The sequence below is a fragment of the Nothobranchius furzeri genome, chromosome 4, assembly GCF_043380555.1.
Source record: "Nothobranchius furzeri strain GRZ-AD chromosome 4, NfurGRZ-RIMD1, whole genome shotgun sequence".
NCBI lineage: Eukaryota > Metazoa > Chordata > Actinopteri > Cyprinodontiformes > Nothobranchiidae > Nothobranchius > Nothobranchius furzeri.
The window spans coordinates 5038276-5065085 of NC_091744.1; the positions used below are offsets into that span (position 1 = coordinate 5038276).

At 42.0% G+C, this 26810-nt stretch overlaps 1 protein-coding gene across 5 annotated transcripts in view; it reads right to left on the reverse strand.

Annotated features, from left to right (window-relative positions):
- Positions 1-26810, reverse strand: part of add3a (adducin 3 (gamma) a) — a 162745-nt gene that overhangs the window by 121667 nt on the left and 14268 nt on the right. The window contains exon 1 of one of the 5 annotated variants that reach the window (XM_070550017.1): positions 17920-18648. The exons of the other annotated variants lie outside the window; for them this stretch is intronic. The gene's annotated coding sequence lies outside the window, so the exon portion shown is untranslated. Of the gene's footprint in view, positions 1-17919; positions 18649-26810 lie in introns of those variants that run through there. 5 annotated transcript variants of the gene reach the window in all.

The window sequence follows — 26810 nt, forward strand, 5'->3', positions numbered from 1 at the left end:
TTTAAAGCAGCATCAACACTGATACTTTTCTTTTCAATCTGCTTCACAAGCAACTCTTCCAATTTTACAAACGTCGCTCGTTTTAGGCGACGTCTGCCGATGTAATTTCCTACAGATCTACAATAAATAAGCACGAGTTACCACAATTCCCGCCCAGCGACTCTACCGCACCATTTCCGAGTACACACCCGTTCCTGCGTGTGTCACTGTAGCTTGGTAAAATTACCCTGAAGTTCTCATACTGGAAACTGGCCTATAATTCAGAAGATGATACAAAGTCTTGGTACAGTGCAATCAGAATAAACTGAAAATAGGGGGATTTTAATCGGGGAAATGGCCTCTATTATGATCAGAAGTTGAATCTCCTCAGGACAAATAAAGTGTCTTTCTTCATGAAAGAGACAACACAAAGCAGGACTAATCAACTAATCAAGACAATCAACATCAAATTCCCCCCAAGAGGTAAAAAAAAAAACAGATTTCAACAGTAGGAAACATTCAAACATTGCACTTGGACAAAAAATGCTCACAGTCGTTTCTCCTGCGATAAAAACACGTTAGGTGTATTTTAACATAGCTAAGCTAGCTGTCACCAGTAACAACTTCACAGAGGCAAAAAAAAAACGGAAGAATGAAAAATGACTGAAACACAAACAGAAAGTAGAACTGAAAAAATAACTGTTTTGTGTGGCTCTAATAAAAAATACTGAAATGACACATTGAAATTGCAGCAGTTTTTAAAACAAAAATACAAATTTTCTGTTGTCAGAAAATACTGGTTCTTTACAGGCTTTTCCCTCAACAAACACGTTATCTCTAAAACTAACAAGCAGAGACTCGTCTTGCTTGTTTTGCTCAAAATAATTTGGAAAAGAAAGACTTAAAATAATAAGAAAGCTACCGTGTGCACATAAAAAGTCAGGCCAAAAGTAGTTTGTGAGTTAGCCACTGACCAAAGCTGTCATTTGTTCAAGGTTTTTCCAAAAAAGTGTCCACTGCTGTTCTCCAAGTAGCCCTTGTGTCCTTGACAAATAAATCCATAGAAAAGGGAGGAGACTTGGGACAACAGACCAAAACTTTCCATCTCACCCCCATAATTTATTTCCCATCAGCCGTGCTTGTTTTGGTGTAAAATAATACCCGAAATAGAGCGGTGCTGTTCTAGCAATCAGCAGGTGTATTAAAAGCAGGAGGAGAAATGGTGTCGGCTGATGTTAAAATTCTTACCTCTGAGGACCGCTGACTGTCCAGGGGTGGACCGTTAAAGCGCCCGAGCGCCAATGGCGCTAAATTTTCTCGTCGGGCGGTAAATACATGACGACTTACCGCCCGGGTGGCGCCCAAGCCTTGTTTGTCATTTACACACCGGCTTTCGCCTACATCATGGCCCCGCCCTGTAGGAAGCTGCCGTTTTCGTTTCGCGCACGTGAACCTGCGCGCCTCTAGCCACCTACTGCACTTGTACGATTCGTGCACGTACTGCACGATTAGTTATAGTCACGTGAACTATAAGTTCACTATTAAAGACGAAGTAGAACCACGCTAGAAACACACAAGCACGCAGGGAGATGCCGCCGCCACAGGGATTGGATTTCTTGATGAAATCTCTGGCAAAACGCTTTAAAACTGGTGAGGAGAAGCGAGACAGTTCGAAACGGTATGAAGCAGAGAAGCGTGTGCGTAGGTGAAATGATTCGTGGCGGTTTAAAGAAGACGGGAGGTGCAGAGAATGGCTGTGTTCGAGTTGAGCAGCGCCTCGCCTGGAAAACAGACGGAAGCAGCAGGGGGAGTGGCTGAAAGCCGGCGTTTCGCCGGGGACACACCGGCCGCGGAAGCGCCCGAAGCGCATCGCTCACGAAGTCCGGCCGCTGCTCGCTGCTCCTCAGTTCAGATCAGACGCGCCCCATTCGAGGCGCGCCTCGGCTCCGCTGTGGTTTTTCTTTTAACTACCCGGTGTCCTCAATTTCCTCAGCTCTTTTCCTCTACGTGTGTGTGTGTGTGTGTGTGTGTGTGTGTGTGTGTGTGTGTGTGTGTGTGTGTGTGTGTGTGTGTGAGAGAGAGGGAGAGAGAGAGACTATGGTGTGAACCAGTTGTTTCTGCCAGTTGAATCTCTTGGATTTGTAGCTCGGGGGTGACGATGGATGAAGATATCGCGTTAGCATTCACACTTGTTCAATTTTCAATTTTAATTCTGGTGCCTGTTAGCAGCTGAAACACATCCTCACGTGCTTGTGGATATCATATATTGTATATGAAGACACGAGTGTAATAATAAGTAAAGGTTAGCAGCTGTAGCTTCAGTGTGCTCATAGGAAACGTGACAAAAGAAAACAAAACACATTTCTCCTTATGGCCTATATTGTTGTCATCATCAACATAACATGATTTACAGAATACATGTGACCAACTAACGTTTCATGTTCTACCACCGGATGTTTGGATCAAAATATGAACCAATCAGATCTTAGATCAGGTGAGAGCCAGGCGTTTCCCGTCATCCCCTAGGTTTTGCAGCCGGTAGAGAGCAACTGCAGCGCCTTGCTCCAAAATCTGCGGCCGCCTTGATCTCACGAGGTTATCGTTGCCTACGTATGCATGACGTCAGAGCAAGTCAGCGTCAAGTCGGACACTAAACCGGCATGCACCGCTCGCCAATCACCGCTGGTCTAATCTGCACAGAACTGGCTCATCTCGAACACAGCCAATGGCTCGAATACAGCAAAGCGGAGTTGGTGATGTACTGCGTTGTATGCCGGAAGTATGCGACGACAAAATCGTGTTTTGTTGAGGGAACAAACAAATTCAAACTTGAATACGTTATTATGTTTGTGAATGTGTACAAAATAAAGGTTTATTACATTTAAAACGGTTCAGTTGTTATTTTGACTCGTTTTGGCGGCTGACCAGCGGGGCCGGTAGATTCTTGGCGGGGCCGGTAAATATTCAGAGTTACCGGCCCGGCTGGCCGGTTGGTTTTGAAGTTAATGTCCACCCCTGCTGTCGTTTCTGACGTTTCACCAGCTAAGGAAAAGAAAACAGACACAAACAGATTTTACCATTTGGTTCTGACCCTCAGCTTCTTTTGCAGTTAGACAATAAAACGATCCACAAAAAACAAATTTCAAAGATTAGGAAAACAAGTCAATGAGTGCATTTTGGTTTAAATGTTGTTTCCACCCTACTTCCTTCAGGCAGAAAGTTGAACAGCATCAAAACTGGAACAATCAAGCTGAGACAAAGATTGTTCTCTGAGGCTGTGACACTCATAAGGTCCTTTGTAGTTTAGTACTACAATGAACCTGTAAGGCTGCTAGCGATGGGTACCGAATTCGGTACTTTTTAAGGTACCGACCGAATTCCATAGTACCGTCCGAGCACCGATTCACTTCATTTGAAACGGTGCCTTGTTTCAGTACCCGTCCTTCACAACGAGAACTTGCCAAGACAGCTGCGCATGCGCAAGAGTGTTAAGTCATCGGTTGCTGCGAGCGAGTTGTAAACAGAGCAGCATGGTAGAAAGAACGCACGCTAACGCTTGAGTCCACTTCATTAAATGTGATGGGTAACTGGGTGATGATGACAATGATCTAAGTGAGACATCCTCATCTTAATCTGCTCTGGTAGGTAAATAAAATGTAAGATAACGTTAGCTTGATTTGTTAGCTTGAGTTTCACTAATGGTGCGTTCGCTTTCTCCTCGGAACTCCGAAATTCCGACTAGAAGAACACGAACGCGCACTAAAGTTTGGCTTCACTTTACTAAATGTGACGGGCGATTGGGTGAAAATGAAACCAGTGACAACGATTTAAGTGTGAGGCATCATCGTTTAAATCTGCTCCAGCAGTTAAATAAACTGTTTAAGATGACGTTAGCTTGATATGTTAGCTTCCTATGCCTCCACTGTTATCATCTAATGGTGCGTTCGCTTTCTCCTCGGAAATTCTAACTTCCTAGTAGGTAGAATCAAATGAAAAAGGACGGTAAAATGAATGAAGATACACAGTAAATTTAGTTCACAGTAAAGATGTTTGCTTCAGTTTAATTATCAGCTTATAAAACTACAAGAACGATGTTAAAATACAAACAGTTGAATTTTATTTATCGTGATATTTATCAAATATGGTTATAAATTGAGAAAAATATGTATCTATATATAAAAGAGAATTAAAATATTAAACACTCAAAAGTATCAAAATTGGTACCATTAAGTACTGGTATCGATTCGTAGGTACCGGGAATTAGTACCGGATCGATTCAAATGTCAAAGGTACCCATCCCTAAAGGCTGCTCAGTACTGGGACAAGTTTGATTTTCAATATTGCGTTATTCCACGTACCAGAGCTAACTTTTGTAGTTGAGGATCAGACTGCCCAGCTCCCTATCTTTGGCTACCACCCAACACACAATGCACCAAACCCCTTTGACCCCGAGGTATCTCAGGGTCTTGTTCACAAGTGAAGGAAAGGAGCGTGAGATCGATTAGGCAGATTAGTGCTGCATCTGCAGTGATGTGGGCGTTGTACTGGTCTCACGTGGTGAAGAGAGAGCTGAGCCGGAAGGCAAAGCTTTCAATTTATCAATCGACCTACATTCCAACCCTCACCTATGGTCACGAGCTTTGGGTAGTCTTGATTCTCGACTCGACCTTTATTTATATAGCACCTTACAGACACTTACATGCTACCAACGTGCTTCACAGACACAGATAAAAAATAACACATCAAATCCACTAAAAATGAATAAAACACTACCAAATTACAACTCAAAATGAGACTTAAAAAGGCAACACAGTCAATCACTCACACAGATTTATAAAAATGAGTCTTCAGCTTGGATTTAAAAACTGGTACAGAAGAGGACTGCTGAATGTGTATTGGAAGCTCATTACAACTGAAAAGGCTCTGTCACCCCGCATCATCAGCCGTGACCGGGGGACCACAAGAAAGGACAAGTCCTCTGAACAGAGTGCCCGAGAGAGAACATACGAGTGCAGTGTGTCTGCCAAATATGCTGGAGCCAAATCATTTAAAGCTTTAAAAACCAGTAAAAGAACTTCAAACTGAATTCTAAAAGAAACATGTAGCTAATTTAGAGCTACCAACATGGGCATAGCATGGTCAAACTTTTGTTTGCCCTCCAAAAATCTCCCAGCAGCATTTTGGACAAGTTGAAAATGGGCTAAGGCACCATGGCGCCCTCCAAACAGGATGGAGTTGCAATAGTGTGAAGTTATGAACGCATGCACAACAGTTTCAAGATCGCGTCTGGAAAAAAAAGTTTTATCCTTGGCCAAGCGTCTTAAATGGTAAAAGGCGGAAGATGTGGCCCCTAAAACAGAAGTCTGTTCGATCGAAAGAAGGAGATGGCAGATACGAATGGCCAAAGTTAGTTTTCTCTGCACGAAGTCTGGGCTCTTTCTTAGAGATAGGGTGAGAAGCTTGGTCATTTGGAAGGGGCTTGGAGTAGATAGTTAGGATAGCTTGGAGTAGATAGTTAGGATAGCTAGTGAGGTTTTCCAGGGCACCTCAAACAGATAGACCTAAAGGGAAGACCCAGGACATGGTGGACGGAATATGTTTCTCGGCTGGCAAGGAATGCCTTAGGATTCCCCTGGAGGAGCTGGCCCAAGTAGCTGGGGAGAGGGAAGGAAGTCTGGGCCTCTCTGCTTAGGCTGCTGCCCTCGCGACTCGACCCCGGATGAGCGAATGAAAATGGATAGATGGATGGAAACTTGCATTATTTCACATCATTCCTCGTTGGGTTGGGAAACTTTCCAGAGTTCACATTTTAATGAAACTATAGGCACCAATTAAATTAATACTTTTTTAGGGAAAATTCAAAGTACAACATATTGAAAAAAATTTAACTTTCTAGAATAAATTTTACAGTGTTTTTGGGATGACATTGGCAGAGGAGTTAAGTGCCCATCTCATAATTACTGCTGCTTTAAATAAATTTTTTAGCTCCCTTAACCAACCATTAATCAATAATATAACACTGAGATTGAGGAAAAAGATCCAAATAGATTTTATTGTGTTTAACAATCTCAGAAGTGTGTGTCAGTAACAGAGATAGTCAGCTTCCACTACGAAGAGCGGGCCGTCATCCTGCACTGATGATCTGTGCAAGCAGCGGGAAGCCAAAGGGACTCAGTTTGCCCTCATCTATGTCATCTGCACAAACACCAACTGTGTCAACACCAGGGAGGACCGCTCGCTGTAGGAGAACACACGAGCTGACAGATGACATGTGAGATGTGTTATTGCAGACGTTGCTGGGCCTGAATTCCATTACGATGATAACCGGTCTGTGGGAGTTTCTGGACTGGACGTTTAATAACAGAGCATCAAAATATGTGAAATCTACAGCAGGTCTAAAATAGTTATGGAACAACCTGTTGGTGGGGAGGGGGGTTATTTGGTTGGAATGTAGAGATGGACACTTTTTTTTAATTTCCTCTAAAAGACTTTTACAGCCATGTATGAACTTTGAATGCAAGAGCTGTCATTGCAACAGAAATGAACAACCTGTTTTCCTAGATGAAGCCCGAAATGAAAATTGCGATTTTACTACTTAAAGGTGTTGAACTTATTGCTGTGGTCTCTGGTAGGTATGAATGCCTTGTAAGTCAAACTCAGGGGGAAAATAAACCCAGAAGCACCCGGATCAGGACGGACAAGTCCACTGCAGTAGAGAGTGGCAGCAGACTGCAGGATTTGGAGTTTTATTTGGACATTTTGCCTTGGATTGGATAACAGCAATGCAACTATACCACTAACTCTGCTTGCTCTGCAACATGAATGTTTTACCTCCACAAATAACGCAAGCCTGGAGGAGCTTCTGCCATGTGGATGAGTTGCTAAAGCTAACAGTTAGCTTCTGCTAGCCAAGACGTTCAAAGCTGTTTCTTAGACGCTAAAACAACAACAGCCTTCCCTGTTGCAAGCCAAGATGAGTGAATCCAAGTGACTGCTTGACACAGAGCAGTCAGGCTTTTCGAATCCTAGCGTTTCACCCTCTATTTTCTGCCAGAAGCTAATGCAGGAGATAGGTGTAGCAGACCATTTTCTAGAGGCTGACCGATATGTCAGGCTGATATATAAATTTGTTTTATATCTGCCAAAACTATTTTCGAGTGTCTATAAAAAAATGTAAAAATCAGACACTCGTGTGGAATTGAATTCTGCATAAGGCCTGATTTATACCTCTCTGTCTACGTTGGTGCGGAGACATGCAACGCCATTATGCATCAGTGCAAGGGCTCTGCGAGGAGCTCACAGAGGGTGACAGAGACATGCCCAAAATTTTGAACATCCGTCAAAAGTGACGTAGACCGCAAGCTTGTGATTGGTCAGGTTCCAGTCAAATCTTCACCAGCACCACTATTGCCCCGTTTAAAAGTAAAAAGATATTTAGTGGCACACACAGAACAGATTGAAGAATGCATTGCGGAAAAAGACCAAAAATATGAATGTTTATTCACTCGTGAAAGAAGGAGTACAAAATACACAGCAAATGCGAACGGAAATGACGGGAAACGTGGGTTTAGAGGTGGCGACCACATGAAGAGGTAAAGGACAACATTTGGCCATAATATAAAGTCTCTGAAATATATAAAACATTATCCACTATCGTGAACTGGAGACATGAGTGTTATGGTGGCAGGATACCATAGAAAATCGCTACGCCCTCTGTTGTCCTGGCGGGGAATTGCTTTGTAAAGTTCCACTGCCTGCACAGAAGTTTGCACATGAACCTTTCCGACACTCCGTGTGCGTCTCTCCGTTGTGGAGCTGAAGGAGTAAAAATCAGGCTTAATTCTTCTGCCTCCTTTTGGAAGATCTAACTACTTCAGGGCATAAGTGTTGTTTATATTTTCTCATAAGTGCAGCATTACTGTATATTTACCAAATAAATGTTTTCAATAATTACATAATTATTTTAATCGAGATTTGTCAATAAATTGATCATTTACAAATTAATATTCTTATTTTGTTTCATGCTTTGGGCTTTAACGTGTTAATAAAAAAGCAACAAAGGTCTAAAATGCAAGAGGTATAACTACGAAAATGTTAAAAGGGAGAAACTGATCAATTAGAGCCTGGTGCGAGTGTCAAAGCTCATGTAATGTTTTATGTGCTTTATGTGGTGCGTTTTACAGTCTTAGTTATACAACTCTGGGCATGATGGACATGTCGGTGGTGCCGGAGAAGGTGTGTGCGGCTTCTTAAATGGTTCCACATGTGCATTAAAAAACGTCACATAGTGCAGCATTGTGGAAACACGTCTGTCCAGTTTGCCTGAACAAAAGGAATTGAAACCACTGACTACACCTGTAGAGGACACGAGTCTTTCCATCTGAACAATGAGAATTTTAAGATGTTCAGATTTACCACATCTCGAAACAGAAATTTGACAATATGCTACAAAAATTGACAGAAAAATGTTTTTGTGTGAGAAACCAATTAGCTACAGATACCAAACACCTTTACAGCCACGTAATAATGGAGTTTAGCCACCAGAGAGTGATGTAATGACAGAACGCCTTCCTGGAGTCATCCATCTTTTCTTTATTCTTTCGTGTTTTCTTCCTTTAGGAGGTTTTCTTTGGGCTTTATGAATTAGTTTTTTTTACATTTATTTTCAGTCTAATATGTGACCATTTTCAAATGACTGTTTTGGGGTTTTGTTGAACACCTCAGACCTTTGAGGCTCCTAAACTCATGCTTTGATGACACATAACAGGTAACTTACAGCTTCCTAAAGACACACTTTGATTTAATTAATTTAGATCTATGAAACAATAAAGAATAACACAGTCTGAATAGTATGAAAAAATATTTCAGCACCGAGAATATTCACAAAGGTCTATTAGCAAAACTAGATCAGGTTAAAAGTAAACTTTAATCATATTTTAATACATTTGCAGTGGTCTCTAGTAGGAATGAATGCCTTGTAAGTCATTCTCTGGGGAAAAATGCTCAGGTGCAACTGTTTGAGGATGTTAAAGTCAGCCGGGGAAGAAAGTAGCTTCAGACAGCAGGATTTAGAGATATTTAGACATCTTACCTCTGATAGGATAACAGCAATGCGACTCTACCACTGACTTTGTTTGCTTTGCAACGTTGATGTTTTATTTCCACCATTAACACAAGCCTGGAGGAGTTCTGTCATATTGTGGAGTTGCTAATGCTAATAGTTAGCTTCTACTAGTCGAGATGTTCTCTGCTGTTAGCTGGACGCTAAACCAACCTTCCCTGTAACAAGTGGAGAGGGGCGAGACCATGATTGTAAAGTGACAATGTGAAGTAGATCTGTTGGGCTTTTCTGAACCAAGCATTTTTTTGTCTATTTTCTATCAGAAGCTAATGCAGGAAATAGGGGTGGAAGACTATTTCACTTTAAGCCTGCATGTTAAAACTCAGAGTGACAATTATTTTCTAACATAATAAGTTAAAGTGGTTTCTCAGTGAACCCTCTCTTTAAGGATGATGAGTCCCTAAGCCCCAAAAAATTAACAAAACTTTTTTTTAAACGGAACAAATATTGATCAAGCAAACTCCACAAGATTCCCAGGAAATCTGTCTCCTTGGAAGTGAAGCAAAAAGAGATTTATGTTGATTTCAACAGAACAATCAGGCTGAAATCAACTACATTTTATTAGGCCGGATCTTCCCTGAATATCCCTGAAGATGCAGAGGTCAGAGCAGCAGCACAGTTATATAACAAGTGTTTCTGCGACTGCTGCATTGACCTTGGTGATCTACCGAATGTGACTCTCCAGCCACACAGTACGACCCCCTTTAACCGGTTACATAAAATGAAAAAATAAATAAATAATATTAACAACCAAGTGTTTTTTTTAATCTGCTCTGGATTTTCAGCAAAAAATAAGATGACATCCGATGGCTGAGAAACACCTTCAGACGTGTTTATCATGTATTAAAACAGTTACACAACAATCCCCAGACCTCATTAATAGGATTAAATCAGACGGCCATATAAGCATGCTGTGAACGGTGAAATGTCCAAATGAGAGCTGTCCTTCTCTAAAGCATCGTGTTTGTTTAGTTCACAAGAAGATTTTCAATGCAGCTGTGAATTTATTTAAAACTGATGAAACATAACAGGTGTGAGATATGATTTCTGTATGTTCACCGTCAGTCTCAGGACAGACGAGGACTTGTCAGGCTGAGCTCGTTAAAGCAGGAAACAGCAGAGGATACTTAAGAATTATGTTGTTTAGGTGTAGAGCACATATGTCAGAGTCAAGGCCCGCGGGCCAGATGCGGCCCTCGGAGCATTTTTATGTGGCCCGCAAGATAAATATCAAAAATATATTAAAACTGGCCCGCTGGCCGATTTTACTGCAAAGACTTCAACTCCCATGATGCTTTGCGGCGTCAGCGCGGAGCCGACGAAGCCCCCTCCTTTGTGTTTTTTCAGCGCCTGCTGCCGGTCTGCAGCTCCGCTGTCTCGGACAAACTACACTCCTCTCACTCAGCGCCGAGTTCACTCAGCTGTTTTCTGACGTTGAAGCCCAGAAATGGAGATTCTAGCCGCTGAGTAATGTGTTCACGACTTAAAGAGAAAGTTTTCCAACTAACGTCCAGACAGAGCTGATATAACTCCAGCGAACAGCGACACGCTCAAACCAGCACGGCTCTGTGGTTGTGTTTTCTCCCCGACACACAACAACGTGGTCAAGCTGCTCAGACATGTTCGTCAGCACAAACCTATGTGAGCACCTGTTGTCATCTAATGTTGTCGTTATTATGATGAAGATGAACAAAACAACAGGAGTCTCCTCCTCAGCTCAGATCAGCCCCATGATGCAGGTATCTGGCTGGAACAGGTGAGCATCACAGTAAACCAGTGGAGCAAACTGAGCTTTAAATATGTTGGTTTTATGCTCTTTTTCTGCTCCAAAACATGAAAGTTAACAGGTGAGATGTTGCATTTTCATTTAAGATAAAATGATATTTTTATTTTGTTGTTGGCCCGTGAGAAAAGATTTAACCTACAGTAAACAGGAAGTGGAAAGGCTGCAGATAGATGAATAGAATAGAAAATCCCTTTATTGTTCCTCAGTGGGGAAAGCTAGACGTCACAGCAGCGATGACACTTATGACAGGAGAAAAAAGGAGAATAAAAAATAAGAAAAATGAATAAACAAGAAAACATAAATCCTGAATAGATTTTAAAAATGCTGAATATACCACAAGTAATGAATACCACTGATGCCTTTTATATAAAACTGACTTGCTCGTGTGTCATTTGGTTATTCCACATTCAGTGGTAATGCAGAAATATGTTTGTTTCCAAATTTAAAGGTTCAAAATTGCATATATGTTGATAAAGAAAATGTGCAAATTTGCCATCACTTTTTCAAAAAATATTAAGTTTGGCCCGCGACTCCGTCCCAGTTTCATTTCGGCCCCAGTGTGAGTTTGAGTTTGACACCCCTGTCATACAACCCTAACCCTATTATTTCAAATAGGTTTTGGAAAGTGTTTAGTAGTTTCATTATTAAATTCATGTTTCTCACTGCCTAAATGTTTTCGAACGTGGTAACGTAACTTCAGGAAGTCTTACGTCCAGCCAATCATCTAATGTGATGCCATCGACAGGCGCAGGACCCCAAGCCGGCAAGAAGGAAACATGGCTTTGAATATGGCATCCCCCAAAGATGCTAGACTATGTTAGCCTAGTGAACTAGACCAAATTCTTGCTTTGCAAAGTTTGGTCTAGGCATGCTCCATTGGAACCTCAGCAGCTCCTACCAGGACTCTGGCTAGCCAATCACAGCTCTCTAGAGGGGTTTCAAACACATAAAGAGCTGTGATTGGTCCATAATGGTGGGCCAATCATAGTGCTCTATCTGCTTAGTGAACAAATCACAGAGCTTTATCCGCTTTGTGGGCCAATCAGGGCACTCTATGTGCCTGGTGGGTGGGATGATGCAACAGAGTGAAACAAGAGTATGTCACATTCATTGTCCAGTGGAATGTGGAGATCATTTGAAAGACAACGGTAGAACCCGCCCCACAACCGAGAGCCGTCAATGGAGCATGGCCAGACTAAATACCGTAAATCCTCTAATACAGGCCCGGGCCTGTATTTGACTCAAGCTCATCAAGCTCCAGGCCTTTATTGGAAGGAGGGCCAGTATTAGAGGCAGGCCTCTATTTCTATTTGAGCAAAATGAACTAATGGTTCGCTGGAGTTTTTGACAATTAAAAGTGCGCCCACATTTTCAAAGTTAAACACATTTCTTTTAACAACGGTAGTTCCTGCTTCAGCCCTCTCCCCCCTCCCCCTGCGCAGCGGCGCAAACTCACTGATGTGCCTGCAGCCTCTCGGAGTTCCTGCTGCTCTAAACATTAAAATAATTATTTCATTTTCTGTTCCTCACTTCTGATGACCTTCAATGGTGTCTGTTTGTTGCAACAGCAGGTACAAAAACTAACTTGTTTTTATTTGACTATTTTTCTGTCCTGTCTGTTTATTATCTTCCTGCATCTCCTCTCAATCCTAAAGAAAAACTGCTACCTGGGTTCATATATATTCACCTCATGAGTTACCTTTGAACTGCAGTTCTAAAAGATCTACCGACCGCAAAAACAGCGGAGCGCTCGCTGTTTGGCGGCTGTATCAGTGATCAGTGCGTCGGAGGACAAGGTGATGCGCGCAGCGCCCCGCTCCACAGCATGCAGCGAAACACATCAGGCGCAAATAAAAGACAGAAAACATTAAAGGAAATGAACTGACATGAACGATCGCGTGTTAAATTAGTTTTTGAGGTGGCGACACCTGATTGTTACTGTGGCCGTGCTCAGGAGGCAGATCTACCGACCGCGAAAACAGCTGAGCGCTCCCTGCTGTGATCTGTGCGTCGGAGGACAAGGTGAAGCGCCCCGCTCCACAGCAGCGATACACATCAGGCACAAATAAAAGACAGAAAACATTAAAGGAAATGAACCGACATGAACGATCGCGTGTCAGTACCGACGGTCTGGCACTTGAGTTTTACCCCCAAAAAGAGAATGTGATCATACGATAATTCAATAGGGAGCGTGGTTTCACAGACGCGGAAGTGATAGCGTCGGTGCTCTAGGAAACCCCCGAGCGTTCGAGCGTCAACGAAGTGACACGGAAATGCCGGGCTTTCCAGAAGTAAGTAAGATAACTTACTATGAGCTGATAGTTCGTTGGATTGATCGGTAGGTTGGAAACTCTGATCATGAATCTGAAGAAACGATGACTGAGTGGTGAGCTGGAAAGGCGACTTCCGTTTATAGCCGCGGTTTGTGACGTAGGTGCGACGTGAAGGGAATCCCCGCGAGGGGCATGCTGGGAGTCCCTACTTCGCGGATTTTCACCTATGGCGGCCAGGTCTGGAACGCATCTACCGCGATAAATGAGGGATTACTGTAGTTCATACACCCCCTACTGCTGCTCTCCAGTGTTCTGCAGCATAATCAGCACGTTCTCTTTGAACTTGATAGTGTAATGACCTGGCTGGGGTTGTAAGCCAGGTGCATTCTGGGTATTGTGTTATATGTGTTTCCTATCGTTCTGCTAGTTCCTATGTGCTGATTTGCGTGTTGTGTGAGTGTTATGTAAGCCACAGGGAAGGTGATGTGTGTTCTGTGGAGCGGGTTGAATTAGCATGGTTAACTGACACCGTGACTCTGTGTGGTAGGAGCGTGATAGAGGATGTGTCTGTAGCATTACAAAGTGTTGAAGAAAAAGCCTATAAAAGGCTGCGTGAACTTCTACTGCCTCCTGCTGGTTGATTTGGGGACTATAACCCTGCCGCTGGGACACTCGTACTTGCTTGTTACCACATTCCATCCGGCCACAATAAGAGACCGGCCATTATTTACCTCCGCTGACTCCGACACCGGCCAAAGTTGGAGACCCGGCCTTTAATTGAATACCGGCCTGTATTAGAGGATTTACGGTAATACATTTATTTAGTCTGGCTTGCCAGGCTAAGACTATGTACTATGCACTTTAGACTTGATTTTCATAGTTCTGTTATGAAGTTGCCAAGACTTTTTTAACTGGACATCATTTTATTAATTTTCAACGTTTCAATGGATATTTCCAGATGTTAGTGATAAAAACTACACATTGTCTCTTTAACATAAAAAAGATGTAGTCCCTTTTTCCATCTTGTAAGTGCAAAAATGAATCAGAAAAAATAAATATATACGGTATCCAAATATCTAAAAGTTGAGTATTCAAATAATCATGTAAAATAGCAGCCAGCCAGACTCAAAAAAAGATTTAGTGTAAAACTTGATGTAAACATTTAGCATTCTACTTTAAAGGCAATCTTGAAATTCTGAAGATGAGAAAAACTAATAACATGCACTCACACGTGATCAAAACATACGTATTCGTCATATTTTCCAATTATTCAGAACCGCCGAAGCAGTGAAACAAATCTTTCCAGAACATAACATCAGATTTTAGCTAAATCTGATGACATCATCTTTATGGCATCGAAGCAAACCCCTCTGCTCCCAAACTGGATGACATCACTCAACCAAGTGGAAAACAGGTTTTCAGGAAATGCCACACTATGACAGCAGTCCATGTCCATGCAGGCACACAAAATGTGAGATTTTATGTGACCTTATGTGTGTTTGTCTAACAGCCAACTTAAAATGTTTCAGTGACCGTCCTGAAAAGATGGAACAAACGATGGGTCGTATCCAGTGATTTCCTCTGCTGAGGTAAAGGAAATTCTGCCTTCACAAACTTCCCATCCTGTGACAATAGTCCAAGACATGTGACACGACACCACGCACATCTGATGGAGTATCTCTCCCTGACTCCAACCAGACACATCCTTATTGGAAACTGTGTGTGTGTGTGTGTGTGTGTGTGTGTGTGTGTGTGTGTGTGTGTGTGTGTGTGTGTGTGTGTGTGTGTGTGTGTGTGTGTGTGTGTGTGTGTGTGTGTGTGTGTGTAAGCTATGGGAGCACTAAGAGACTGTGCAGAAAATTGAGCTGCTTGATGGAAAAATATATTCATGATTATTTTTGGTCTATACTGAAGTCATAATTATTTAACGATATTACTAAATTAGAAAACACTATCAAGGGTTCACATTTTAAGAAGGAACTGATTTATCTCAACTGCTTGCAGAGGTGATGTTTAATGGTGAATAAAATGCATGATGGTAGGAATCAAGTGGCCACATTTACTTTTATGACATTGGAATCAATATTAGGCTACCATAAAATGTCTATTGGCCTATTGACGATGAGGAAAAAGATATCAAAGAAATATGTTTGTGACATTCAGACCTTAAAAACATGCCGACACCAACTAAATGAACTTTTCATTTTGACTTATGTAGACAAATCATGACGCTGCCATAAAAGCAGAGAAAAGCTGCTAAAGATTTGAACGCTCAACCATGGTGTCAGTGTGGTTTTTTTTTCGTGTGTTTTTGTTTTTCAGGAGCATTGCTTAGAACTATAACAGTATGGAGCAAAATATTGAACATTTATCCAAGCATCTCAGTGAAAAATCTAATGTATTGTTCTGCCTAATTATTTTCAGGGTGGATCTTTTCCTTTACAAAACTGCTTTGTTGTAATCTGAATACAGAGGATGTCATGCAACATTGCATTCTTGAGTAACTGAAACGTGTAACACGCTGGGAACAGTGGGTGTGACAGTGTGCAATGTGCTTCATCCTGTTTATTTCTCATCAGGTTCCCATTTGTGATAAAACACGATGTGAAGAGGGTGAGTGGGTAGCCTGTGGGAGCTACAACAGATGGAGATGCACCTGCACAGCAGCAGTGATCATTTATACAACATATACTTGCTGTGATGCCCAAGACAAAACTGAACAAAAGGAGAGTGATCCACTTTATAACAGCATCAAGACACACTACTTACATCGACAGTGAGGTGGCTTGTCGTGCACTTTTTTACCTTAATATGACTGAATAATGTGCAAGAGAAAGGTCACGGTGCTGTGTCACATCAAATATAATGCAACACACGATGCATACTGTAGCTTTAATTGAGGAGAAAGGTCTCATTGATTCACAGCCGTGCTCTGAATGAGCTCCTTCAAATCTTTAAGATGTCTGCCTGCATCTTGATGCATCTGTGCATCCTGAATCTTCTGCAACAACAGGAACATTTAACAGTGACAGAATGACTCATCAGGCACAAACACACAAAAATGGGCTCAGGCTCAGTGTTGGGATGTGATCCAGGTTTATTCAACAATTAAATAATGTGTTTCACATCTCTTTGTTGCAGGGTTCATGCAACAATTATCATACATCTGATAAGATCCAGCACCTATGTTACAGTGCACAGACATGAAAGCACAAAACTGAGTCTGCAGTATTTTTTATGACTATATTGAACGTATTGTGCATTTACCAAAAGTTTTTACATGTTTTAAAAATTGGCTGTATGGATGAACCCTCGGCACAACCACCCTCAGGTTTCTGAAGAGCTGAATTGGAGCCCATTGGGCGGTTCCCACCACTGCCATCTTGGCTGTGTCACGTGTCTCATCCGTCCCAAAAATGACTAAATTGGAGCTGAGAGTGGGGCTTTGAGGGTAGAGACAGATTATTGACACCCATCAAACTTTTAGCTGATGTAGCTACAAGTTAAGTATTTCTGAGGTTGATCACCCTGAGTTTTTCATGCAGGCTGGACATGAAAATAGTCTCCTCCACCTACCTCTTGCATAAGCTTCTGACAGAAAATGGATGGAGAAACACTAGAATTTGAAAAGCTTTACCACTCTGTCAAGCTATTGCTTGCACTCGCCCGTATTGGTTCGCAACTGGGAAGGCTGTTGATTTTTAGCATCCAGAAAACAACATTGAATGTCTCGGCCATCGGCTAGCAGAAGCTAACCGATAGCATTAGCTACTCAACCACACGGCAGAAGCTTCTCCAGGAGTGTGTCATTTGCAGAGATAAAACATCCAAGTTGCAGAACAAACTGAGTTAGTGGTACAGTTGTGTTGCTATTATCCAATCCGAGAGTAGATGTCCAAATATGAGGAAACAGGACTCCAAATCTTGCTGTCTGCTGCCACTCTCTGCTGCAGTAGACTTGTCTGTGCTGATCCCTTCTGGGCTTTGTTTCCCCGATTATGATTTGCAAGGCATTAATTCCTACCAGAGACCACTGCAAATGCATTGATTAAACGAGTGTTCAACACCTTCAACACGAAAAATGAGTCCCTAATTGTCCTCCACCTCTTCATGCAGTCACCACCTCCAAACTAGACCTGACCAGATCCCAGCTCACGAAATGTGGGACAGACTACTCAGTCTCAATTTTGGTTCCAATGCAACGAGATTAAGTTTTAAAAACTTCTATTTTGCATTTTTGCTCTAATGTCAGTGTTACATACATACATACATAAAATCATTATTATGATCATTATATATTTCATGTTTATTTTAATTCTACTTCAAAAAGAAAACAGCAAAATGCTTTTTTTTAAACTACAGAAATAGGAGAAAACTAATTGTTAATTGGATCCAAAATCAGTATTAGTCTAATTTACTTACGTAAATACGACCAATGTTCGAAGCCAGATACATGCTAAACACAGAAAAAAGGCTGACGAGTTATGAATAAGCAGTACAAAGTACATGAACACAGCCGTGACTCATCTTCAAATCAAAACAACCACCTAGACGTCAGCGCTGACATTCAGATTCATAACCCGCCTTGTCACAGATCCAAAACCAGCTCACTGAATTGATTAAACCAGTCAGTCAGGCCAACACATAGAGGCCAAAACATGAAGGCTCAGCAGTGCTGACACAGCACCTCACACTGGTGCAGCTGAGGATGATGATTATTATTTAGTAAACAAGCCGGCCACAGAAAAGGACATACATACCTACAGCGACTGAACTCTGTGCTGCCTGCTGGGATCTGAATGATTTAACAATAGCGCTGTGCAAGTGCATGCGTGTGCATGGGGAACCGAGACATGGGTGTGCCCAACAGATGATGTGGTTATGGTAGGTGTTTGGTCACAGAGGCAACACAGGGTGTTTCCTAAGTACATGAGGCCAAGGAGACTTTTTTGCTCTTCTGGATGTAATAAATGTGTTTTTCCCAGATCCCCATTTAATTTTCTGACACATAATTGGACAAAAAGAAATAAAAATTTATGACATCACAGTCTTCGTGATTTTACTCATTTACCAATAAATGCCCTAAAACCAAAGAAGAAGTGGTTCTACAACAAAACAAACAGCAAAATGGAATAAACCAGCTGGTGGTCAGCCAACCAGAAAGATTAAGGGGTGGTAAAATTATCCACCCTCCATCATTGTACTGACATCACCATGGTATGTTAATGACTAGTTTAAAAATACACATTCCACACATGCATGATCATTACAAAGATGCTCAAGTGAATCATCACCAAAAACAAGATTAAAATAAGTTTCCAACAAACTAAAGCTAAAATAAAATAAAAAAAAAACCAGACTGACTAAATTCTCACTTGTGTTGGACATAAGTTATCTTGTTCTTTGTGTTGCTTTGGAGGGGGAAGGATTTTTACATTATTTTGAGCTTTATTGTTTATTGGGGGAGGTTTTAAAGCAACAATGTGTATTTCCCTTGGCGATAGAGGGCAGTACATACCTAAATCGTTGCAAGCAAGCAGTATTTTTGTGTTTGAGTAAGATCTTAACAACGGATGGCCATTAGGTCAAAAATCCCTGAGAGCACAGCCTCCAAGCACATCTGACTCCCTTTCATCACTGGCAATGAGTGAAGAGGTAATGGCAAAGTTTTGTAAACGTTGATTCAAAATTTGGGTTTCCACAAACAACTATTTTAATAGTCGACTAATCGTGTCATGCATAAAAGTGTCATGTCTCCCAGGCTGCCATCCTCCTCTGCCTCCTCAGCCAGGCCCTCATCCACCTAATTCACCACACCTGCACCCTGTAACCATGTCATCCTGTTCATCTGTCTCACCAGCTATACATTCCCCAGCCAGCCACCAGTTCCCTGCCAGATTACTGAACATTTCTTGCCAGTAAATTCTCCAGCACTCCTAACCTCTGCCTGAATCATAGATCCTGACCTCGTTCCTGAACCTCGACATGCCCACGTGCCTGCTCCCTGCCTGGATTGTTTCTCTGCTTCTGACCACCTGGACTATCGACCTCGGATCTGCCTCATGGACTCTGTCTCTGGTTTGCCCCTCCTGTCTTTGCTATTGACCTCACCGGCTTTGACCCTCGCCTAGTCCCGACCACATCTCTGCCTGTTTCCCACAGTCTGGGTAATACAACCAAGCCTTGACTCATAAATAAATCTGTTTAAGCGTCTTACTGTGTCTGGTGTCTTCACGGGTCCCCAAGTCTGTTCTGCCCAACATAAGAGTATAGCTTATTGCACCAGGATGCTTTACAGTTTTTCTCAAATGCTAAAACACATTTCACAAACGTTTCCTCCATGTTCCCCAATGTCTAAACACAACACCCTTTTCTAAAACTACAATAACACAACCACACCTTCTCACTTCAAAACTCAAACTTTCACACCAAAAGAGCAGCTCGAAGCTTTCAAAAATTTAAACACTACACACCATTACACACTACAGCAAAACAATTGAAAACACAATGTTCAATTTGTGAGGTTCTTTGTTTCATAACTGCCAATTTGCCCATTTTTAGAAACTTTACAGTTACGAATCTTAGATCTCTGCAGAGGATTAGGCATTTAGATTTGTGAGTTTCATATGAAGAGTATAAATCTAAAGAAAATTCTGCATGTACACTACTGTAACACAACTCAATGCAAAAACAGAATCTATTGCACACAACAGTACTCTTGGAAACATGAGCAGGGTGTGAAAATGTTTTTATTTACTTTATTCACAACACACACACACACACACACACACACACACCACAATCACTGTGCGGCATCATGCCGCTGAGCTGCATCGGGCCACATCACCTCATCCACATCGCAGGCTATATTGTCTCTTGCCAGGCACCGTGGGAAAAACGCCCTGGAATGGCGAATCCATCCTTGTAAGGCCTCCACTGGGATGTCACCACAGGCCAGCTTCATTGCCTTTAGGATGTTCTCTCTAGTGTATGGTTGTCTGTCATAAACCTTCCATCTCCACAATGAGAAGAACTCCTCTATAGGGTTCAGGAAAGGGGAGTAGGGTGGCAGACAGACGTTTAAAAAGTGGTTACTGTTGGTGGTGAACCACTCTCTGATTTGGTTTGTTCTGTGGAAGCGGACATTGTCCCAAATGATCACATAAGTGTGATGTGCGGGCCCAGGATGGTGTTGTTGGCGGTCCAGGAGGATGTCTTTTAGCTCCTCTAGGAAGGTGAGGAGATGTGGTCACAGCATTAGCAACAAGTGTCTTCAATTTTGAGTCGCTGTGTCTAATGAATGATGACAGGTGTGTTCACTGTGTTCAATTAGTGCTGACTGTGGCAAGCATTTGGCATCACATGAGCTTTCATTTGAGAATATGAGCAGAGTTCTTTTGGAACTTGTGTTTTAGCAAAGAAAAATGTGTTTAGATATATGAGAACGGAGGATTGTGTTTTGTGTATTGTGTCTTCATGTGAAATGTGTTTATGATGTTGGAAAATGATGGCTAGATTTAGTAAATGTGTTTAGACAACTGGTCATTTGGTTTAGAGGATTGGCTTTTGTGTTTTAGCAATTGAGAAAAACTGTAATATACCCATCACATTAGCTTCTAGTTAGAAGTGTGATCAGTTATGTGTCGTGTGTAATAATAAAAGACAAGATGATAGCTTATAAAACTACATTCAATGAACTTTGTAACCTGTTAATACAAATCCTACACAGCCATAGAGGTAGGCACCTACAACCAAGAAAACATAGTACACAAAAATGACTTGTGCTCACACATGTATTCAGCTAAAAAAGTATTTTTTGCTTTGTAACAAACTCGTCCATTTAAGCGGAAGAGCACCTTTTAAAACACAGCGTAGCAGGATTAAATAAATCATTAGCGTTTGTAACATTAGAGCAAATACGTGACATACATACGTGTTTTAAAGGTAATAAAATTGCCATCACTACTGTTGTTGCTACACCTGTGAATTCAAGTAACTCTGTTAATGTTAGTTGCTAACAAGAGGTAATTAGCTTGAAGAGGCGACTCTTTGTTCTCCGCCATGACGTGCTTCCTTTTAAAAGGAACTCTGGTTGTGAGGACGTGTATGCCCTAAAAAGCCACATGTTTTCTGTTGTACCAAACTATGTTGTTAGAAACACACAAAATATTGCTGTTTATTTATAAATCTATAATACTTAGTACTTTTTTTGACATACGTAGGATGCCACGTTTTCTTCACGCAATGCACTCTGGGGGCGATGATGTATATTGGTTGCTCTAGGAAGAATAGCTATTGATGCTAGTGTTTGTTTACGTGCTCACCGTATTAATTAAGTAAAATGCCGCATTGTGCTGCTTTTGGTTGTAATTTCCAGTCAAAGGGAAACAAGGGGAGTGATGTGAATTCCCACAGCTTTCCCACTGGCAAGAAGAGGAGAAAGCAGTGGGAAGATGCCTGTGGACGGACACAACTTCCCAAAGATCCGCGGCTGTGTTCCCGACATTTTTCTCCTGATGCATTTGAAGCTTATAGTTGACCACAACTCCTTAAAGAGCTCACCAGAGTGGCTGAGTATAAGAGAAGGCGGAAACTAAATGCTTTACCGACCATTTTCCCGCACAAGGAGCCTAAATGCCCTCAAAGAGACAAGAGACGCTGGATGCTCTCCAGAGCCGACAATCCGCTCCTGCAGCTTCCGCTTCTGTCACGTTCAGCGAACCATCGGACACGCCACTCGTCACGGACGAAGCTGAACGTTCACCTCTCCGGTCAGTACAGTGTTCTCCAAATAAATAATATCTGCAAAAATGATTAGTCATTTCACTGAATATCCTAATCATCTATAAAGCACACGACAGCTCTGGATGCTAAAATTCTCCAAACTCATTCATGATTGAATAAATTAGATCACACGATAGCTTACCGTTAACGTCTGCTGACATGATGTCAGCTCTTGGCAACAAACACTCCCCCTCTCTGTTTGCCGCACAGGCACCACCGGTTTTGTCCTGCACTCGCTACATCCCGACCTTCTTGCTCTTCATTTTGACGCTCGTTTTGTGAAACAGGTGATGTCCTCATTAATGTTTCACTCTGGTTTAAACTGAAAAGGCTGAACAGATGACATGTAGATGTCGCTGAACAGTCCCCACAGGGTCGCAAAGCCGGCCGGTGCAACCAAAGTACCATATGACGTCACTACCAGAGTGCATTGAGACACTAACAACAATGGCGACCTACGAGTGAAACAATTTTTACAAATTTATAAAAATGAAGACATTAAGGTTTTTTTAAACCACTTTAATATAAATGATACTAACATTTATCTTTTAAGAACCACAAGGTTTTGTAAACTGGGTTCCTTTTAAGGTGCTCGTGAATCGCCGATGTGCTCCCGTGAAAGGAGAGTTTCACTTTGCAGATTTCGCACTGTACGCGGTTCTATTTTGTCCTTGTAAAATGCTCCCAAACTTTGGAGCTACGTTGCCGACTCGCCATGTCTTCTTTTTCCGGTGATTCTGATTTGAAAGCTGATCTGGATGGCCACTACTGCACGTGTGTCTCGAGTTGAGAGGCAGAAGAAAGCAGCCGCCAAAGGTGCCGCAGCAGGCAAGATTAAAAAAATGCTCATAGAATTAACAAAGTAGACTATTAAATGTATAGTGGACTATTCTGTTTGTCGACGTCATTGAGACAAATTGACTAATCGTGGCAGCACTGTTACAAAGCAATAAAGTTTGTCCTCACGGGCTACCATAGAAGGAAACGTGGCATCTAATATGGCATCACCCAAAGACTTAGGCCAGCTTCCATGTATTTTAGACCCGATTTTTATGGTTATATGTTATGAAACCGCCAATATTTTCCAACAACTGGGCATCATTTTGTTCATTTTCAACATGTCGATGGATATTTCCAGAGATCAACAGAAAAAACTACACATTCTCTCTTTAAATTCTTCATTGTTGGTTGCTTTGGGTAAGAATAAAAGAGGTTGTTTGTTTTGTGTTTGGGTGGGTTGATATTGACATTTTTTGTACTGCAGTACTCTAATAAAGTCATTGATCGATAGATATTTTCATGTGTTCTCCAATGTTTATCCCCAATTACTTTTGGACCCCATATAAGCCAAAAAGATAATTACTGCCATTTAAATTTTACTTTGTTATGAAGACACTTCAGTCCAGTATACACATGTGCAAGAGCACACTGGATAATGAGGGTTGTTGGGAATGCCGTTCTATAGATTTTTATCCTGCCGGCCCAAGTTTGATTACATGACCATCACAGGAAGGGAATCAACAGCAACAATGAAGGCATCCAAAGGAGTCACTCTGATTCCAATAAACACATGCGTGTATTACATGAATATGAACTCAATAACTTTCTTGTCTCTCTGCATGTGTCTGCTGGTAAATATTTGACATGACATTTAGTTAATTGGGTGAACTTGGTGACCTGGAAGATTCATCGTCTAATCTAAATATTAATATGAACCCTTGGGGCACAGGAATAGGCAGAGACTCTCATCCTCATAGATGCACACTCACTATTGAGACTGAAAACCCTCAAGCAAAACACCATGCCAGTCTTATTAATCTGTGCTCATTTGAAGTATTTTAGAACACTAACAATACTTGAGTCTTTCAGGGTTTAAACTTTCATTAAATTATTAGAAATCTAACATTACAAGACCAGATTGTTGTATTTTGATGTGAAAAACTCATGATTTTGGGCTCAAGTTAATAAAGTGAGTGACAGGGTAATTACTGTAATTTCAGATAAGATGCAACCAATCACTATCACTCTAGAAGATTAAAAACGTATTGTCTGATGGAGTCAACATTCCTCTCAGCTTGAAATGTTGGGCTCACAGACACTTTAATGAGATGACAACAAGGAGGGATCAAAAGGGCCGGTGTCAACCTCAAAGCTCATTTGACCAAAAACTCTTCTTTTAAAGTGGTCAGAGGTTGACCCCATTGCCCGGGTTACCCCACTCTATTGTCTATGCCAAAGCCTGCAGGGCTTAGAAGCCATTAAACACCTTGTGAAACCAATGCTAAATGCTGTCCTTTATACAATTTAACTCATGGAAAGACTTGAGTACCGGTGCTAGAAACATGGTTACTTTGCTTTAAGTAAATCATCCACCAAATGATAAGGTTATTCTAACTCAACATAGCATGGACCTCTGGCTTGGCAACCAAACAACTGAGGAATCATAACTCTCAGCCCACTTTCAAATTATATGAGGTTGGACCCCGACTGTGGCTGAAAAAACAGCATGACACTAAAGAATCATCAGCTTTGTTTAACTCTTTTAGTCTAGAGAACAATTCTGCACAATACATCAAAAATATTGTTGCGTTTTTAAAGGACGGACCTGATTGCTGGGGTGAAAGCTGTACATTTTGTTAGCATATTGCCTTTTTGATGCATGGGCTACCATGGCTGAAATACTTACTCTGAACTCCATGGCGTTAAAGAGTCAAAAAAAAAAATCCCACAAAGGGCACACATATTACACACTGCAGCTTTAATAACGGCTCTGGAGTTGCAATCCCCCTGATTCGATGTGTTTCCAATCATACCAAGCCAGGTTGGAAATGCAACGTCAAAGACTGTCGGTTACTGATTGGCTAAGGGGTGGTCACTGGTTGCTCTGGAGTTGTATGCCTCGCTGTTGGTGATTTCTTTTCAAAATATGTCAAAAAAAAAAAGCAGCAGACTAAGCTGCTGACAATTGTGATTAAAAAAATTATGTTAAGAAAGAGAGAGTGAATGGGAAAGAGGGAAATCAGTGGATCCTGAGGAAGGTGGAATAGGTGGGGAGAGCAGAATAAAGAGAGTGGTGAAGAAGGTCGTACAAAAGCCAGCTTGAACAAGTGAATCTTCAGCTACTTTTTAAAGGAGTCCACTGAGTCCACTGATCTCAGGCTCAGGGGGAGAGAGTTCCAGAGTCTGGGGGCCACAGCAGCAAATGATCTGTCACCTTTGGTCTTTGGCCTGGTGCTGCACAACCAGTAGGCTTTGATCACTGGACCTCAGGGACCTGCTGGGGGTGTAGGGACTAAGAAGATCACCAATGTAAGATGGTGGGTGTGTTTGGAGGACTTGGTCAGAAGCCGAGCACAGGCATTCTGAACCACCTGTAGACGGTTCAGGGAGGTTCTGCTCAGACACGTGAAAAGAGTTACAGTAGTCTAAGCGTGAGGAGATGAAGGTGTGGAGAACTGTCTCAAGTTCAGAGCGGGACAGAATTGGACTCAGCTTAGCAATGTTCCTGAGATGGAAGAAGGAAGAGCAAACAAGAGAAATGACATTAGAATCCAGGGTGAGAGCTGGGTCAAAGGTCACGCCAAGATTCCCGACGGAGGGTTTGGTGTGGGAAGCAAGCTGACTCAAGCCCTTTTCAGAGAGATATTCTGGAACATTTGTGGACAATTCAATCCGGTTTTTAACCGGAACTGTGTTTTCAGACTAGGGCTGCAACAACGAATCGATAAATTCGATGAAAATCGATTACTAAAAGCGTTGGCAACGAATTGCGTCATCGATTCGTTGTGTCGCACAACTCTTCCAAAAGCGCGAGGGAGAGCCGCAGATCAGCGCGAGGGAAAGCCGGCAGATCAGCGCGAGGGAGAGCCAGCAGATCAGCGCGAGGGAGAGCCGCAGATCAGCGTGAGGGAGCGCCTGCAGACTTGCGCTGCTGCGAACCGGTTCCGCGTTGTTGCGCAGCGATCCAGGCAGCTGCTTCCAGCGCACATTCCATTCTCAAAGTGGCGCAACCAAAAAACTATAATTAGCACACGATCGTTCATGTCCGCACATGTTCTCTATTTTCTGTCTTATTTCTGCCTGAAGCGCGCTACTGCGGAGCTCATCACCTGTGCTGTGGTGATGTCACCTCACGCAGCATCGAAAACGCGCTCTGCGCTTTGCGGTCAGGAGATCCCTTTGATCTGCTCAAAAGTAACTGATGAGGTGAAAAGGTAAGAATCCAGGCAACAGATTTTCTGGAGAATTATGAGGAGATGCAGGAAGATGAGAGACAGACAGGACAGGAAAATAGTTAAATAAAAACAAGAAAACAAAACAAAGTGTTGAAAAGTAAAATGTAGGTAGATTTATCTCCACTACACGTTTTTACCAGTAAAAAACAATAAGTTATACACATGTTATATTTATACATCTGATACAATTCAGATCACCTTCAAAACTCAGTCACACACCCAGGGCCGTTTCAAGACATTTTGGGGGCCAAGGCAAAATGCACCCCCCCCCCCCCCCCCCCCCCCCATAACTGGGCTCCCCAGAAGCCTCTGTGTAATTCATACCCTCTCCAGGAGTGTTAGTTATATGGTGTTTATAAAAGCCCCTCAGACATTACTGACATGTTCTAATATTATCAGATGAAAAACTAAATTATCAGACATGCTGTCTCATCTTTCCTAAACTTGCAAAAAGTAACAAAACAATTTGAAAGCCACTATTTGTGGATTCTCTGAAAGTTTCCATGGAGTGTGTGACAACTTATTTTTTCATTGATCCTATCGTCTAATCTCACAGCTGAAACAAGCATCCTTAATAATCTGTGCACAGGAAGCTTACCGATGCTGTAGTAAAACAAAAGGTATAATAATTT